Below are 18,358 nucleotides of genomic sequence, written 5' to 3' on the forward strand. Positions count from 1 at the left end.
CATATTGTCAAGCGTCAAACTGATGTTTCCATATTTTCTTTTTCTCATTTTGCAAATTTATGTTTCCTATTTTGCTTTCCCAATTTCTATAAGAAGTAGATGTCACATGGCTATTCAGCAGGCAAAAATCACATTTAGTGCTATAAGCACATTGGAGGCGGAGTTTCCTTGAATTAACTCACTGTTTTCTTCATTTTTATCCTATTCTATCCTTCTCCCTCTCTGTTTTCTATTTCGATAGAATTGTATTCTATCGCAATCTTATTTTTCATTGCGGCATAAAAAGTTCATATTTTATTGCACACATTGCACAGTAAAGATGTTTGGATCAAAGGCGATAACTAGTCTGCACATAGATTTCAGTTGCATGGCAAGAGACCAAGTCTTTATTCTTGATTGTTCCCTTTTCCCCTTCATATGACTCAATAATTGTTGAAATCGAATCTACCTGCAGAACCCATTTCAGGCCCCTGGATAATTCACTAGAATTTACCATATTAGAGTAGCATATAACCGGATATTTGGAGAAGACACATATGTTTAATTCCCATTTGTGGGCGGGTTTGATATGTGTCAACTAGGGCTGTGAGATGTTGGCATGGCATAGTCGTTTTTTGGCGTAAAGAGTCATATACAAGGAATGGATCCCTCAGAATAGAAGAAGTGACCCCCCCACCCCTTCAATTCAGGACCATTACAACAAGTTAATGACTAGCATCAATCATATACACCTAATAACAGAAGAAAACATGTCATACCTTATTCATTGGAACTATATTTTCTTCAAACTGTACATAAAGGACTTATATTGAATCCCTACCAAATTCGCAAACTGTACTTTGTTTTAAAGGATTAGGAGGGCAGCCATTAGATAAACTCTAACCCTAAGTAAGTTTTAATGACTAATTTGCACATGGGATCTTTGCCACTTGGTCCCTACTTTGCAGACTTATTGCTAAACAGTCCTTAAAATCTTCATATTTGCCAAAAAGTCATGCTTTTATAAAATAACTAGTTGCAGACCCATGCGTTGCACGGGGCGAGTAAAAAAGAAAATGATTCATAAAAAATTGTGGGAAGCATGTTGAAGAAAAAGAAAATTCAAGAAGTAAATGATTTAGGGAGAGATGAGAAAAAATGTTCAAAAAATGTAATAAAATGCATTCATAAAATGGATAAGTTTTGAATTAGCCCTGTACGCAGATATGAGCAGCAACTGCATACCATAGAAAGAATTAATGGTAATTCACTCAATGGTACAACAGGAGATGGTGCATTTTATACTGTTAGATTTTCTTTACTATCTTTTGAATGACAAAATCTCTTCTTTCTCCGTTTTTTTTGGAATGCTATCATAACAGTTCTAAGTGATGAATATTGATCATGGTTAGAATTTTATGGTAAACCACAAATTTAATAAGTGTACTGTGAAGTTCTAAACAAACTGGTCGGAAACAATAAGAAAAATAAGACTAAAGAAAACCAACCTTTTTGGTGAGCATTTTAGCATGTCCCTTTCCAAGAATAATTTCATGTGACATGTACTCTACTATTCTGCACATGGAGTTCGACCTTGCATCTCCTCAAATTGCTTTCCCAAGCAAAAGTCAGTCAGCATAGCCTAATCAGAACAAAAGCAAATTAAACTACCTGAGAGACAAATAGATAAGGTATTACATAAGCAGATTTATGCTTGTTTGCATGCATATATGCTGGTGGGCGGAAATGAGAAGCATAAACTAAAAACTCTATTTTTAATCTACTATTTTTTGCGCGCTCTGAAACTACTTCAACCTTCGAAGATCAATAAGACAAAAGTAGAGAACTTCATTTATTTAGACATTTGCCATGTGAAATGTTTCACACGCTTTTTAAATGTCCTCATTTGAATCAATTTCGTGTTGAAAGAAACTTAACTATAAATCCTAATGAAGCCAGTAATTGTCCAGGATTGGGTTATGTATGTTTGGGGCTGTATTTATTCAAGATAAAATAAATTCATTCACATAGTTGTGGTGGAGTATGCTATCCTAGAAGGGAGGACAGTCAGAGGGATGTATTCTAGATAAACTAATCCAAGCAGGGGAGCCAATCCAGGAATAGACCTAAGTCTTCCTCACAGGTCACTCAAGGGGGTCGAGATGTGGCTGATTCTGTGTACTTGTTTCTTGTTTCATTACTAACCAATGTCAGTAACAGTCACAAAAATCTCAGAATAGTTGATTTTTTTTATTAAAAAAAATGAATTTTCATGCCAATTCAAAATTTTGAAAAATAGTAATTTATGAAAAGTATACCCCAAAAACAGCCGGATTACCTGGAATTCAGGAACTGGTCCATGATAAAGTGCCCATCAGATTCGTCAGCACCAAGTGTGAATTCGATTGAGTCATAGAAATGGAAGAATGCAAATTGGTCATTAAAGCCTCATTGGTATAAAATTTCTAAAACTATTATAACTATTATATGAAAATAATCATATTTAGCTTTAAAACCGCTTGCATGCAAAGACACAGAAAGATGTACCTTATAGGCAAATTATGCAATCCAAGAGTTTCCAGAGAATTATCTGGTCAGTATTCATAGCAACCCAAATGCTTGCAGAAAACACTTGGGGGCCATTTGGATACGCCGATTTTGGAATCCGGGATTTCTTCAAAATTGCAGATGAGAGATAAGAGAAGAAGTGAACCAGCCGTCGTTTTCTGATTTCTCACCCTTCTTTCCGTCAGCAAGAGAGTAGCAGATCAGCCCATGTTTCCAGGTTTTAGAGATCTCATGACGAGGGAGTTTTCTAAAACCTGAATTTCCTACTTAAAATCAAAGAAACGCTGTCAGTACAGCATACGGCAGCTTGATCATGAACCCTCTTTTACACTATTTTCAAACTAAAACTTGGTTTATAAAATCCGCATATCCAAACGGCTTGGATACGCGGATTTTAGAATCCGGGATTTCTTCAAAATTGTAGGTAAGAGACGAGAGAAGAAGCAGACCAGAGGTCGATTTTGACTCATTTTTTACTTCTCACCCTTCTTTCCGTCAGCAAGAGAGTAGCAGATCCTCCCATATTTCCAGGTTTTAGAAATCTTAGGATGCTGGAGAGATTTTTCAAACCTGATTTTCTCACTTAAAATCCAAGAAACACTGCCAGGACAGCATCAGCAGCTTGATCATGAACCATCTTTTGCACTGTTTTCAAACTAAAAACCTGGATTCTAAAATCCGCATATCCAAACGGCCCCTTGGTAAATATGCACTCCTGTCTGCCAGGAAGGGTTACATGACACAAAAAACAGATTCGAAGGACCACTTCCACTATGCATTATTCATCATATACTCAATGACAATTTGTACAGCACTTACCCTTACTCTTTCAGTTGTAAGAATTTACAGGACAATCCGGTCCAGGCATGTCTTACAGTGAACTGAGTTGGTCATTTGAAGCAATCTTCTCTTCACCATTGGTTGACCAATTATTTTGCCATCCTCAAAAAATGATATTAATGAGTGGATTTAACAAATGAAGTAGACTATTTCAAAAAAAATATATGAAGTAGACCATTCATGAATCCAATATAATTGAATGGATTTAACAAATGTAATGGAGAATCCATGAAGCAAATATAGTTTTTAGGGATTTGCTATGGAATTTCATGGAAAGGCTTTTTGCAGCTGACTTTTGCATGAAAAAACATCACACGGACTCATTTTCAGCAGATTTTGTCTAATTCATTTAATTCAACTGAGGTGGCTCTCTCATGCAACAGTCAGCCAAACCTTTGGTCCAATTTTCAGCACTCATTAGTTCCAATGATCTTGAAATCTTTACAATGTATCGAAAACGAAATGTAGTTTTAGACTGCTAAAATTGCAAAATATATTAACCTAATTAAATCCCTCTACATCAAACCACAAAGAATTTAATATGGAAAAAGGATAAGAGAGAAATGGAAACAAATACTATTTTATAAGTCATTCCCGACCAGTAATTTCTTTTCTTTATTCTTCAATTCCAAGTATAGAATAGATGATAACAATCTGATCATCCAATAAAATGCAGAGACTTATGATCTTTAGAAAATGAAATTAAATAAAAGTCATCATAATCTTAGACCCTTTCCGTTTAAGTTCATGACAATAGATTGTGAGTGCGAATCAAATTTAAATGGTTAAGCAGCCACAATCAGTCATCATAATCTTAAACGAACAGGGTATTAAAATAATCAATTGAGAAAAACAGAAAATCTGCATAAACTGAGAACAGGGTATTATACTAAAAATCTGCATCCAATCCAATTCTCAAATTATGTTGGAAGAGAAAATGATTGATTGATGCAGTTTCAATGAAATACAAACAAAAAACAGGAAGGAAAATGTGTAGCTCACCAGTTCTGCACAGGACCATGACCATCGGTTGTCACAATCTGAAACGAACAGGGCCTAAAGTTATAATATGGTTTTTTAATCGATTATAGGTTGTTAAGTTCCAGATTTTATGGGATTTTTAGTTACGATTAGGAAATCCAAATAAATTGTGGGGAGTGGTTACGATTAGGAAACCTAAATGATAGGGGGTTGTTAGCATCGTAGTTATCTTTTTATTATTCTTCATTTTGATTGCTTGTAAAGTCCTAGTTGTGTTGATTATTGAGATCATTGTAGACGTTTTTATTTTCTTATCTCTTAATGAAATAGTAGAGAAGATTTTAACTTAATTTCGTGCTATTGTACGAGGGACTGGTTTCCCAAACAAACCATTATTTCACCTTCTTCTTATGTATTTTTGGGTACCACACAAGGCTAACTTCAAGTCCTTCCACTCCATATTTTTGTGAACTTTCTCGTACCATTGAAACCATTGTAGCGCTTCACTCTCTAGATGGAACGATGAAAGGGGTACCTTCATATCTTCTGCAGTCTGATGGAAGCGAAAAAGTTGTTCTGCGTGATATACCCACCCCGTCGGTTCTTCTGATCCATCGTATTTAGGGAAATCCAACCGAGTGTACCTCGCTTGGATAGATCCTCCCTTTGTTCCAGACCCTGATGCGTCGTTTCCTCCTAATTCCACGTTGGAATAGGTAACCTTGCCATGAGAAGCCTCATCCTCGACGGATTTCTGCTTTTGACTTTCCATAAATTTGTGAAACATCTCTGCCAGATTGTTAACGATCTATTCCAACTTCTCCACTCTACAGACTTCCAAGACTTTGATTCGGCACTCAGCAAACTTCAGCAAACAGCTTCGGTACGGGAATATAAAAAACAATTCGAGAGGTTGTCTAACATGGTTGAAGGATGGACTGATAAGGCCTTGGTCGGGACTTTTGTGGGAGGTCTCAAGGATGGGTTGGCAGGAGAAGTTCAAGTCTTCAGTCCGAAGACATTGAATGAGGCTATTGGGTTGGCGCGGATGATGGAAGAGAAAATCCAGCAGAGCCAGATATTTCAAAAGGGTACAATGATTGAGCATGAGTACCCAACATCAGATCCGAAAGGTCCTTGAAGGCTTACAATGGGTGAGATGAAGGAGAGACGTTCTAAAGGGTTGTGCTACAACTTTGATTAGCAATTTGTTCCTGGTTACAAATGCAAGTTTCCTCAACTTCAGTTAATTCAAGTTCTTGATAGTGAAGAAGACGAAGAAAATCAACAGCCTTGAGGACAAGGCTATTTTCAAGGGGGGAGGAGTGTTAAGTTCCAGATTTTATGGGATTTTTAGTTATGATTAGGAAATCCAAATAAATTGTGGGGAGTGGTTACGATTAGGAAACCTAAATAATAGGGTTGTTAGTATCGTATTTATCTTTTTATTATTCTTAATTCTGATTGGTTGTAGAGTCCTAGTTGTGTTGATTATTGAGATCATTGTAGACATTTATATTTTCTTATCTCTTAATGAAATGGCAGAGAAGATTTTAACTTAATGTCGTGCTACTGTACGAGGGACTGGTTCCCAAACGAACCATTATTTCACCTTCTTCTTATCTATTTTTGGGTACCTATCATAGGTCTATGTTCAAAACCCCAATAAACACAATGAAAAAGAAGAGAAGAAAAGTTTATCGAAAACCCAAATCCTGTGAAGAACACAGGGAAAAACAAAATCCAAAATTAAAAACCCCATAATGAATTTGGGGAAACAAAAATCAGCAATGAAAAAAACCAAAAATCCACATTGAATAACTCAATGTGGATTTGAGAGAGTCACAAAAAACGTTAAAGGGGTGAATATCTGTTTGGTAAATCCCATGATTTAAGGGAGGAGAGAGATATCAGGCGTGGCTTTGGAAGGATACGTAGAAGTTGCGTATTTAGTGAGGGAAATTCCTAGAAATACCAAACGACATGCTTTTTTTAGATAACGTAGATAGACATATGTGGGAAATGAAGAGACGAATTTTAAAATCTTTTTTTTTTAAGAAAAATAATAAGTGTTATCCATTAATATCCAAATTAATAGCCACAAAGGCCTCTAGAATAGATATATATCCATTAAAGTCTTTTGAAATTTAGACTTTTTAAATTTTCGGGATAGAGGAGGGGCTGACACGTGGCACAGCCACAGCTTAGAGGATCCGCTTTACTTATAGACTAGTTGCAAACCCGTGCGATGCACGGGGCGGCCCAAAAAGAAAGCTTTATAATATTTTTTTTAAAATAAAGATTTCCCCAAATTTCTGGTAGATATTCTTTAGTATGCAAGTTTGTGAATGATTGTCATCTGTGTTAGTAATGTGAGTCCAAAACTGAATATTGGGCTCACAATCGGTAGGTGAATCAATGTCAAGAACTGAACATGTTAATTGCAAAGCAAACTCAACTAATTGGGTTCACAGACCACCCTTAAAATCATGAACTGTGAATTGAACCTTGATGGAACCAAACAACAAACCTGGAAACTAGGGCCTAAACAAATTCTTATGAAATAATGAAACATAAAGTATAACAAAGTAGCGAAACATAGAACATGACATAAACTAACTATTTCATGTTTGCATTGGATATAGAGGCTATAATCAATCTAGAAATTATGATATTACAATAAATGTACAATGATACAAAGTATTCATCAAATGATTCCCATGTAGTTTGTCACCAATGTACAATGTACAATGATTCATGGGACCAACCGTTCGATGCAGGATTGAGAGTAAATTTAGGTTGAAAAAAACATGATTATTTTTTCTTCGAAACTAACAGAAGTCTTTTCAGCTTCGAGCCTTCGGATTTCTCGCCCATTTTTCCCTAGAAAATTGTTTTTTATTCGAATTTCTCTCAATCCAACGAGATTTCGTATCTCCGTATGCTACGAGATTAAACGGAAAACTCTCTCTCTCTCTCTCTCTCTCTCTCTCTCTCTCTCTCTCTCTCTCTCTCTCTGTTGGAATAGGATAGAACCCGTGCAATGCCCGGGTCAATGAACAACTCCTCCAGTACAATGATCCCCATTGAAACAAAAACTCAATCAGCCAAAAACTATTGATGTGCAAAAATGTCTCCTCTCCAATGATCCTCATTGAAACAATGGGCTCCAGAGTAAGCTTCACCAACCTCCAAATTCTAACAAAAATCAAGCAGTGGTACAAAATTACATATCTAAAAGAGTTTTGCCTTAGTTAGGGTAGCATATAATGGATGGACAGAGCAAACCAGAGGTTTAGCGAACCAAAGGTTTACCATGGCACAGATGGACAGTTATTTGGTTATCCAAAAAAAATAAAATGGACATAGTGAAACGGTCCATTATAGATATTGGAAGTTCATAAGCTACCAAACTTAAAAGATGTTGAGAGCCCAGTTGTTCGATCGGAAAAGAATCAATAGAAAAAGAACGAATCGGAATTGATCGATCTCTTTTTCGAAACAAATGAAAAGGAAAAGAAAGATGAAACATAAATTATGGATCAACTAAGCCCTCTCGGAGGCTTGTTTAAGAATAAGAAAGAGGAATCTCATGGAAATACCATGGAATAAGGTTTGATCCTATTCATGGGGATTCCGTAAATATCCCATTCCAAAAATCGAAAGTTCGAAGCTTCATACTTCACCTATACAATTTCATGTATATTACAGTTAGCATTTGTACTTTATAATGGTAAAAAAAATAGTCAAACCCCAAGGCATCTAGTTATGAAAAGATTCTATTTATGAAAAGATTGGACAATAGAAGGTAAACAATCGGAATTAAAAGTACAAAATCAGTATTATCTAATGCTATATTCCAAATATGAGGTGAATACAAAATGTGTGAATAGAATGACAGTAAGGCAAGTATTAGCAAATGAATGGAAAATGAGGTCACTCCAAGCCTAATTTCGCCAAAATGAGCCACTGTCAGCAGCTGTAAAGAGTTAAAAAAAATGAATAGAATCAGGGACCAAAATTAATATCCTAAGCAGCATGTATGAAATTTCAAATAGCTTATGCACTATACTGACATTAAATGACACCATTTCCAAAAAAAAAGAAAAAAAGAAAAAAAAAGAACTTATATAAAAGAGTTAAAATGGAAAGGTAAAAGGGAAATGAGTAGTCATCATTAGGCCCGAATGAATGGAATGATAAACAAAGACAATTAAATGTAAGAAAAAATGATAAACTGAACCTTGTAGTATGCCCCAGCTATATCATACAAATACAAATTTAAGATAAGAACATATCAATGAGCTTACGTTGGAGAAAAAGGAGTCACATAGTTTATTAGAACGAAACCAACTGGCAGCCACATGATCCTTCAAAAGAAAAACAAATAGAACAAAATAACTTATCTGATTAATGACATAAATTATGCATTCTAATGACATAAATTGCAAACATATAACAATGAAAGCAGACATTAGTAGAGATGTTTTTGTAAGCTTATATCTAAAGGTTTGTAGGTACTTCTGGGAGAGCGAGAGAAGGCCAGAGAGGAGGCCACATCAGTAGTGAAAAGTATTTCCCCATCTAGCTATATATGTATAGAATATAGATATATAGGCCCATATCCACATTCAAAGAAAATTCCCACAGGAATGGTATTAGCTCCTCGAAAATCCCCCAGGAGTGGGATTAGTTCGTGGGATAATTCAATAAGCAGTTGGAATATCCATAGAAGCAAAAAACAGGAAAAGCATTCCATCAAAGACCTGTGCGTCAAATAAAATCGTACTGAAATGTATAAAAAAAATGAAAAGAAGAAAAGGAAACATATACCATTAAAAAAAACAGAAGAAGAGAAGAGAAAAGGAAACATATGAAATTGGTGACACATTAACTTCCTGGAGTGCCTTTGATTCCTTGATGTTTCAATTGCTTCCATAGGGGGCGATTGTTAGGCATGGAAAGAAACTCCATTTTTTCTAAACAAAAGAGAAAGATTCTCCGTTAGGTGTAATTGCTACCCTAGCATGTACAAACAATGGAAATGGGTTGATCAACCTGCTGTCACAAACAAAAAATAATAAACATTTCGACTAAAGATCAAAACAGTCAAATCATCCTATCGTCACAAACAAAAACTTAGAGAAACCAATGAAGCACCTTCGCCAAACACCCATAAAAATGCTGCAACAATCTTCGAAGGGTTCCATCAAACACCCATTGTGCATCAACTAAAATCATTAACTTCCAAAGGAACAGAAGGAAATTTACAGGAAGTTGAGAAATCTCAGGTAATATGTAAGAGAATATACATATCAATCTGGAAAAAAATACAGCAAATGCTGATGGGACATAAATACGGCACTACTCCCAAATCTCGCCACGTGTCGTCCATGCACCAATAAAGCCTAACCATCATGAGGAAAAGTGCTGATAAACGACAAGACCATGCGATTGCGACACGTGTCACCTTCTCGCCGTCCAAACCTCATCATCACAAATTATGAAAGGGATTATCCAGCAAAACTATGCGCGCCGTCAAAACAGGGGAACGGCCCAATCCCGCCAAGGAAGGTTTTCTCTCCATAATGATGAAAAGGTCCGCACGCCACCCCTTAAAAGAGGGAGAAGAGAAGAAGAGAAGGGGATTCTTTTTTATCTCCCACAAGACAACCGAAAAAGAAAGAGGCAAGGCAACAGCAGAGGAGGCCGAGAACTTAATCCCACTCTCCCTGTTAGTCCCCTTCGACCCATCCACCCACACACCAAGAAAAGAATCTGCGCCTTGGCCTTGGTAAACCTGATCAAACCCTCTCCTCTTCTCGCTGTTCTTTATATTGATTGGTCAAAGAATCTGACTTGGGTGTCGAAGTGGTCGTCCGGGACCCACCCCAGACCCCCCTGACCCTCTTTGTTTGTGATTGCAGACCCCGCGGAGGCTCTCTACCGACCGCACGATCGCAGACCCGGATTCCGTCGCGATCATATTGGCGCCATCCGTGGGACTCGTCCAGTATTGAACGCCTTACAACGATGAGAAACCACACCCAACAGCAAGAAACGGGGGTAATGACCAGGAGCCAGGCCCAACACGCACAAACCCATGCCTCAAGTTCCCGGGAGCCAAACTCGCCGCTCTCGGGCCGACACCAGCCCTCCTCCAGCACACCGCAAATGGTCCCCACCATGGAAATGTTTAACGAACTCCGCCAAGAGCTACTCCAACGTTTACCTCCGCCTGAACCTCCAGCCCCAGGGAGGCCCCCGACAGCACATGACCAGACGGAAGCCAATGACGAAGGTGACGAGGAACAGCCGGGAGAGTGCCATCCCCGGCGAAGGCGAGTACCGGCCCGCCGGACGCCCTCCCCTTCGGCAAATAGCTCTTTGCCTCCCACAGCTAGCAGGCACCAGCGAAACGACGGGAAGCAAGCTACGCTAAGCCGCGCTCCCCCTGTCCGGACGGCTCGTTTCCAGGGACCACCCTCAGCTCGGACAGAGGAGGTAGCGACCTCAGCGCAACCCCCCGGTATGGACCCGCTAGCCGACCTGCAAAGACAAATCCGAGAAGTAAAACTTGAAATGAAAAAGCCTTACGCCCACGACATCCTCGACGAGTGGGAGAGGGAAACGGCATCCCCGTTCACCTCAGAGGTCTTAAAAACCCCCGTGGAAGCAGGAATAGACCTCTCCCGTTTCGGTTTGTACGATGGGAGCACAGACCCTCTTGAGTTCCTCCAAACTTTCAAAAGGGTAATGACGCTCCGGGACGCGTCGGACGGATTTATGTGCAGAGCCTTTGCCTCCCTGTTAAGAAAGACCGCTAACGACTGGTACATGAGATTGGAGCCCGACTCCATCGCATCCTTCCACGAATTCGGAAGGAAGTTCAGCACAAGATTCGCCAACAACCGCCTCCGCCACGATCCGGCGGATGCCCTCTTAGCCCTCCGACAAGGAAGAAACGAGACCCTAAGAGACTTCATGTTGAAGTTCAACGCCGAGCTAGCCCAACTTTCCAACATCGACGTCCAAATAGCGGTCGTAACACTGAAGCATGCCACCACCGACCCGAATCTCAAACTGCACCTTACCCTCAAGCCACCACGGGACCTGCAGGAGCTTGAATCCAAGGTTAACAAATTCGTACGAGCAGAAGAAGCCTGCGCACGAGAGCGGAGCCGGCCCGGCCCCGATGAAAGAAAAAGCAATGACGGCCGAAGGGCCATGAGGCCACGGGCAGAGGAAAGACGAGCGAGCCGGAACCCCGTCCCCATCTTCGAAAGACTGGGAAGCGCCCCCTGAAGGTTCCCCTCTCCCATGTCCTGCTTGCTATCAGAGATCAGGGTCTCCTGACCCCCCCCCCCCCCCAAGAGAATGGCCACGGACCCGAAGAAGCGGTCCACAAGAAAGTTCTGCGATTTCCACGGGGACCACGGCCACGTAACCGACCATTGTTTCCACCTCAGGCTCCAGTTAGAAAAACTGGCCGAGGAAGGGCATCTAAATCAATACCTCAGGAGCCCTGTCGAAAACCCCGCCGACGAGCCCAGAAGCGAGCGCCAGCCACGTAGCAGGCGCCGGTCCAGTAGCCGACGCAGATCCAGTACTTAACGCCAATCCGGTAGCCGACGCCGATCCCTCGGCAGGTATCGCTCCCGGAACAGACATCGATCCCGCAGCAGACACCGATCCCGCAGCAGGCACGACACACGCCGCCACCAGCGCCCCAAGAAAGAAGAGCCCCCTGAACGGCCGCAGGCTCGCGAACAACCGCCTACCATTATCGGAAAAATCAACATCATCGCGGGTGGACCCGCGGCGGGAGGACCAACAACAGCTGGTCGACGTGCGTACGCGGAGCGGGTGTTCTCCCTGGAAATGCCCTCCAAAAAGGCCCGGACGGATCCTCCCCATGAGGATCAAGTCATCACTTTCTCCTCCGAAGACCTCAACGGACTACAAGTTCCACACGACGACGCACTGGTCGTCAGGCTAGTCGTCGCCAACTTCGACATGGGAAAATTTCTGGTTGACACGGGGAGCTCCGTCAATGTGCTGCACCTCGGAACCTTTAAAGAGATGAAACTGGGCGAGGGGAGACTAGGACCCGCGAAGTACTCCATCTACGGGTTCTCCGGCGCGTCGGTACGGGTCAATGGCAAAATCGACTTACACGTAACCTTTGGAACGTACCCCCTTCAAAAAACCATCTTGACCACCTTCATGGTGGTGGACATACCCTTCACCTACAGCGCCATCATAGGGCGCCCCGCTCTGAGAGACTTGGGAGCGGTAGTCTCCACCCCCCACCTCAAGATGAAATTCCCCACTCAAACCGGGATAGGAGAAGTTCGGGGGCAGCAGATGATAGCATGACAATGCTACGAGGCAAGCTTGAAAGGAAGCAACGCACCGGCCGAAAACTTCACGATCGGGAGTGAAGACCCCCGGGAGCGGGCCCGCACGATCAGAGGAGAGCCCGCCGAGGAGCTAGACTCCATCCCCATAGCCCAAGATCAACCAGAGAAACAAGTCCGGATTAGTTCCCTGCTGAAAGGCACCTTACGAGACCAAATGATCAGTTTCCTCAGAGCCAAGAAAGACGTGTTCGCATGGTCCGCTCAGGACATGCCCGGTATACCCCCAGAAATGGCCGTTCACAGGTTAAACGTGAATCCGACCCTCAAACCCGTCCGACAAAAAAAGAAGAACTTCGCGGTAGAGCACCAAACTCACATAAAAGCCGAGGTGGAGAAACTGCTACAAGCCGGATTTGTGAGAGAGATCCGGTACCCCGAGTGGCTGTCCAATGTGGTCATGGTCAAGAAGACCGGTGGGGGCTGGCGGGCCTGTATAGACTTTACAGACCTAAACCGAGCCTGCCCAAAGGACCCTTACCCCCTCCCGCGTATAGACCAGCTCATCGACGCCACATCCGGGCACGAGCTCCCCACCCTCCTAGATGCCTTCTCCGGTTACAATCAGGTAAAAATGCACGAACCAAACATCCTGAAAACTGCGTTCATCACCGATCAGGGCATCTACTGCTACACCGTCATGCCCTTCGGGTTGAAAAACGCGGGGGCCACATACCAGCGGCTCGTAAACAAGCTATTCCGGGAGCAGATCGGAAGAAACATGGAGGTGTATGTTGATGACATGCTGGTAAAAAGCTTGGAAGCCTCCAAACACATCTCCGACCTTCAAGAAACCTTTGACACCTTGCCAGATGAAGCTGAATCCCGCAAAATGCGCCTTTGGGGTGACTTCCGGGAAGTTCTTAGGGTTCAAGGTGAGCCAGAGAGACATCGAGGCCAACCCCGAAAAAATCCAGGCCATCCTGGACATGGAGCCCCCGACAACAGCGGTAAAGGTGCAGCGGCTCGCAGGACGAATCACTGCCCTCGGCCGTTTCATACCCAAGTCGGCGGAGAAATGTCAGCCCTTCTTTAAACAGCTAAAAAACATATGAGAATTCGAATGGACCCCGGCCTGTCAAGAAGCTTTCGACGCCTTGAAACAGTACCTTCAAACACCGCCCGTACTAACCAAACCTGAGCCTGGGGAAGAATTATTTTTGTATCTAGCCATCAGCCCTACGGCGGTAAGTGCGGTATTGGCCAAATAGAGAGACAAGAGGGAACACCTCGTGTACTATGTAAGCAAGACCCTCCACGGTGCGGAAGTCTGGTACTTGAACATAGAGAAATTCGCCCTCGCAGTTGTCAGCGCCGCCCGGAAACTCCGCCCCTACTTCCAGGCCCATCCCATAATACTTTTGACTGACCAACCCCTCAGGAGGATTCTCCAAAAACCAGAGACCTCGAGCAGGATGGTAAGCTGGGCCGTCGAGTTAGGAGAGTTCGACATACAGGTCCAACCGAGGCCGGTTGTTAGCCCAAGGGTTCCCCATGGGTTCATTCAATCACCTTATTTTGATGATTAACAAACGCAAATTGATTAGTCTTTTATGGACTAATTGTTTGCCTTGAGTGTTGTGGTATGGACAGGAAATTCACAGGTTAATCCATGCTAACACACACCATTGATGGCCTATGCTTGAAGATGAACCAAACACGTGTCAAAGGAGCTAGAGCACGTGTTTGGTGGCCATCTAACAAGTGTTTGACAAAAGGTCTAAGAGAGGATATTCATTTAAGATTTTGAAACTAATCTTACAAAAGTGTTTAAAGAGGATAAATTTTTTTAAAGACACCCAATTCACCCCCCTCTTGGGTTGCCTAGTGGGATTTCACCGGCCATTAAATCCCAGGCCCTTGCCGACTTTATAGTGGAATCCACAGCCCCTGCCACGGAACCCGCAATAATGGAAGAGACCAGGGGCCCCACCGGACAAACGGCTTGCGAAGACATGGGGCCCGACTCGACAGAACAGAGAGGCGAGATTCACTGGACCTTGCACGTGGATGGCTCAGCAGGTAAAACGGGGCACGGGGCAGGAGTGGTCCTCCACGGCCCCGACGGATTCACAGCAGAGTACGCCCTCCGGCTAGATTTCACAGCTTCCAACAACGAAGCTGAATACGAGGCCTTATTGGCAGGGCTAAGCCTGGCCGCGGAGCTCGGCGCAGGAAAGTTAAAGGTCTATAGCAATTCCCAGCTGGTCGTCGAGCAAGTAAACGGGGCTTACGAGGCCAGGGGGCTCAGGATGAAGAGATACCTCCAGAAGGTAAAGGAGAAGCTGAAAAGAATGGGGGAAGTTGAGATTCTCCAGGTACCGCGGGACATGAACAATCGAGCGGATGCTCTGTCAAAAATGGCCTCTGAGGAAACCCATGACTTCGGTACCGTGCTCACAGAGATACTGCTCCACCCCAGCATCGATGAGGTACAAGTCTTGGAAATTCCACCAGGACCAAACTGGATGGACCCCATCATGCGGTATCTAAAAGATGGGATACTACCCGAAGATAAGCTGGAAGCCCGACGCCTAACCGCAAAAGCCGCTCACTACGTGCTCCACGGACCCAGGATGTACAAACGGTCGTACACATGGCCATACCTCCGATGCCCTGTACCCTCCGAGTCGGAGTACGCACTACAAGAAGTGCACGAGGGAATCTGCGGAGACCACGGAGGCAGCAGGATCCTAGCCCAGAAGATCGTAAGGCACGGCTACTTTTGGCCTACCATCCTCAGAGACGCCCAGGAATTTGTCAAAAAATGCAGCCCGTGCCAGAGGTTCGCTACCACCCCCCATCAACCGGCCACCCCGTACACCGCGGTGGCAGGGCCCCTGCCTTTCACCATGTGGGGCATGGACCCTGCTCGGGCCGTTTCCAAAGGCCCCAGGGGGCACACGATGTTGTACGTCGCCATCGGCTACTTCACCAAGTTGGTCGAAGTTAAAGTCGTGGCGAGGCCAAATTCAAAAGCAACAGAGAAGTTTTTTTATCATGACGTGGTCTGCCGTTTCGGCATTCCGAGAATACTCGTAATGGACAACGGACCCCAGTTCGCAAGTGCTGAATTCGGCAGGTTCTGTGATAATCTGAGCATCGAACACCGTTTCGCCTCCGTAGCACACCCGCAGGCCAACGGACAGGTGGAGGTAACTAACAGGATCTTGCTCCAAAGCCTCAAGAAGCGGTTGGGAGAAGCCGGAAAGTGTTGGGTAGAAGCACTCCCGAGCGTCCTCTGGGCCTATCGGACAACGCCCCGGACCGCAACCGGGGAGTCCCCTTCTAGCTTGACTTTCGGGGCCGAAGCGGTCATTCCGCTGGAAATCGGCCTCTCCAGCTTCCGCACAAAGAACTACAACGAACAGGGAAATTCTGAGCTCCTCCGGAACGCGCTCGATCTCGTGCTCCAAAAAAGAGACCAAGCCCTCCTCCGAACCGCCTCCTACCAACAAAGGGTGGCACGATACTACAACGCCCGAGTGAAAAAACGCATGGTAAAGCAAGGAGACCTAGTACTACGGCGAGCGGAGGTTTCCGACCCCCGAAACACTGGGAAACTTGCACCGAGATGGGAAGGACCCTACAGGGTCGTTCGAGCGCTACGCCCCGGGGCCTATCAGCTTGAGCACCTCGACGGGGCCCCAGTCCCTCGAAGTTGGAGCATGGATAACCTCCGAGAGTTTTACCAGTAGAAAGAAAGGGTAAGGTCCGTGTTTTCTTTTAAGTCATGACGGTTGTTCTGTTTGTTTTCTTTTTGTTATTTCCAGAACAAAGCCATGTATTCCCCTTTACAAATTAATGGAATAGCGTTCCCACCTGAGCCATGCGCATCTCCACTTTCCGGCCTACGATGAATAAAGGGTCGGAAGAAGACAGGGAGTGGGACAGAGGTAGCATCTAGGCTGATCCCCCCGAAAATACCCTAAAACGCTCCCCATGAAAAAAAAAAGACCTCCCCTTTTTAAAGGGCAGGCAGGACCCATTAACTCCGAGCTGATCACTCGAGGGGAAGATGGCCCTCCCACGGACAAGACGCCCTACAGAGACGGACTAGAAGTATTCTCGCCGACAAATTAGAATTTAATAACCCGCCGCGAAGAAACATACCGAAAAGCTCGAATAGCCCGCGACGCATTGTATATATCAAAAAGAGAGAGTTCAAATAGCTATTACAGATCCATAAAAAGAGGCAAAAAATCCCAAGGCATCCGAGCCTCACCGACCCCCCACAGAGGTCCCAATAACAGTAGAGGCATCCGGGGCAACCGCCGGATTCTCGACCGGTCTCATGGTATCCACTGGTTCCGGCAAAAGATCCTTCGAAACGGCTTCCTCGGCCTCGTGTACCAACTTCTCAAGAGGGAAGGAGGGATCAACATCGCGAACGCGCCGCCGGCATTCAACGAAAGCATCTATCTCGATGTCCACGCTGAACGAGGCTGCGGCCTTGAAAAACTCCTCAGAATCTCGCCATGCCTCCCGCGCTTTCGCCAACTCCTCAGCGTACGTCTGTCGGGTCACCGCCAAGTTATTTTCCGCACGGTTCCTCCCGTCCTCGGCCAACTGGAGTTCCCCCCGAAGTTAAGAAACGGTGTCGTCAAGCGCCGCCTTTTCGGCTTGGGCCTTCTCCAGGTCCTCACTTAGCTTGCGAACTCGGTCCTCGAAAGCGCCGATCTCAGACTCGTCCTCAACCATGTACTGCAGCATCTTCCTGGCGTAACTTTGAACCTACAAAAGCCCCCGCCACAAGCAAACCATTAGAAAATTGCCGCGTGCAGTCTCAAAGGCAACAAAAAGGGGAAAACGCAAGCGGAAAAGCCAGTCACTCGGTACTTACGTAGGACATCGACTGAAGGTACCGGGCCCCCAGGGCCCTGCAGGGGAAGCTTTCTAACTCAGCCTCATCGCTAGGAAGGGCGGTCATCAACCCAAGCTCCACCTCAACCCGGGGATTCCCAAGGACACCATCCTCAACGCCGATCTTCCAGTCAGGCTTAAACATTTCTCCTTGCGCCCGGTAGCACTACGGGGAAAACTCCATTTGCTCCAAAAGCAGCTTGGTCATAACCGACCCTTCCAACTGACTCGACATGTTCTCCGCAAAGGCGGCAGGAGGACGGGCCCCACGGCCGGATTTCCCCTGTTTAGCGCAAGAAGGGGCAACCCTCTTGGCAGGAGGCTCCAACTCCCAGGGAGGAGACCTAGCCGTACCCCTCTCTCCGACCGATCGACCGAAAGAGCAAGACGCCGCGGACGGGGGAAGCCTAGTTTGCGACCGGTCTTTCCTGGCCGCGGCCATAAAGCCGTAAGGAATCTTCTGACGGCTAGCCGGACCCTTCGCCGCCGTCGCCGCAACCCCCTTTCCCCTACCAGCATCACCAGAAGAAGACATACATGCTGCCAAAAACAGAAGAGCAACAACAACTCAGAGCAAAGAAAACGACAGCTAAAAAAAATGCTTGAAGTACATGTAGGCAAACCCAGGGAGAAAGGCTCACCGCGATGACTGGCAGAACTCTCCCCCGCCTCCTCGCCCGTGCAGCGGGCCCTCCTCTCCATAGCAC

General features: G+C 44.7%; 1 long non-coding RNA gene across 9 annotated transcripts in view; it reads right to left on the reverse strand.

Moving 5' to 3' along the window:
* LOC143850073 (uncharacterized) overlaps positions 1–18,358 on the reverse strand; it is a 34,524-nt gene that overhangs the window by 9,206 nt on the left and 6,960 nt on the right. For 6 of the 9 annotated variants that reach the window (XR_013235952.1, XR_013235960.1, XR_013235954.1 and 3 more), the window contains 4 exons: positions 8,679–8,738; positions 2,527–3,489; positions 2,318–2,331; positions 1,488–1,621 (listed from right to left, as the gene is read on the reverse strand). This is a non-coding gene — a long non-coding RNA (uncharacterized LOC143850073). The remainder of the gene's footprint in view (positions 1–1,487; positions 1,622–2,317; positions 2,332–2,526; positions 3,490–8,678; positions 8,739–18,358) is intronic. The other 3 variants (XR_013235959.1, XR_013235957.1, XR_013235961.1) reach the window with 3 other exon arrangements.

This window comes from Tasmannia lanceolata, unplaced genomic scaffold (genome assembly GCF_043159265.1).
Source record: "Tasmannia lanceolata isolate RefF3 unplaced genomic scaffold, GAP_Taslan_0.1 ptg000003l, whole genome shotgun sequence".
Lineage (NCBI taxonomy): Eukaryota > Viridiplantae > Streptophyta > Magnoliopsida > Canellales > Winteraceae > Tasmannia > Tasmannia lanceolata.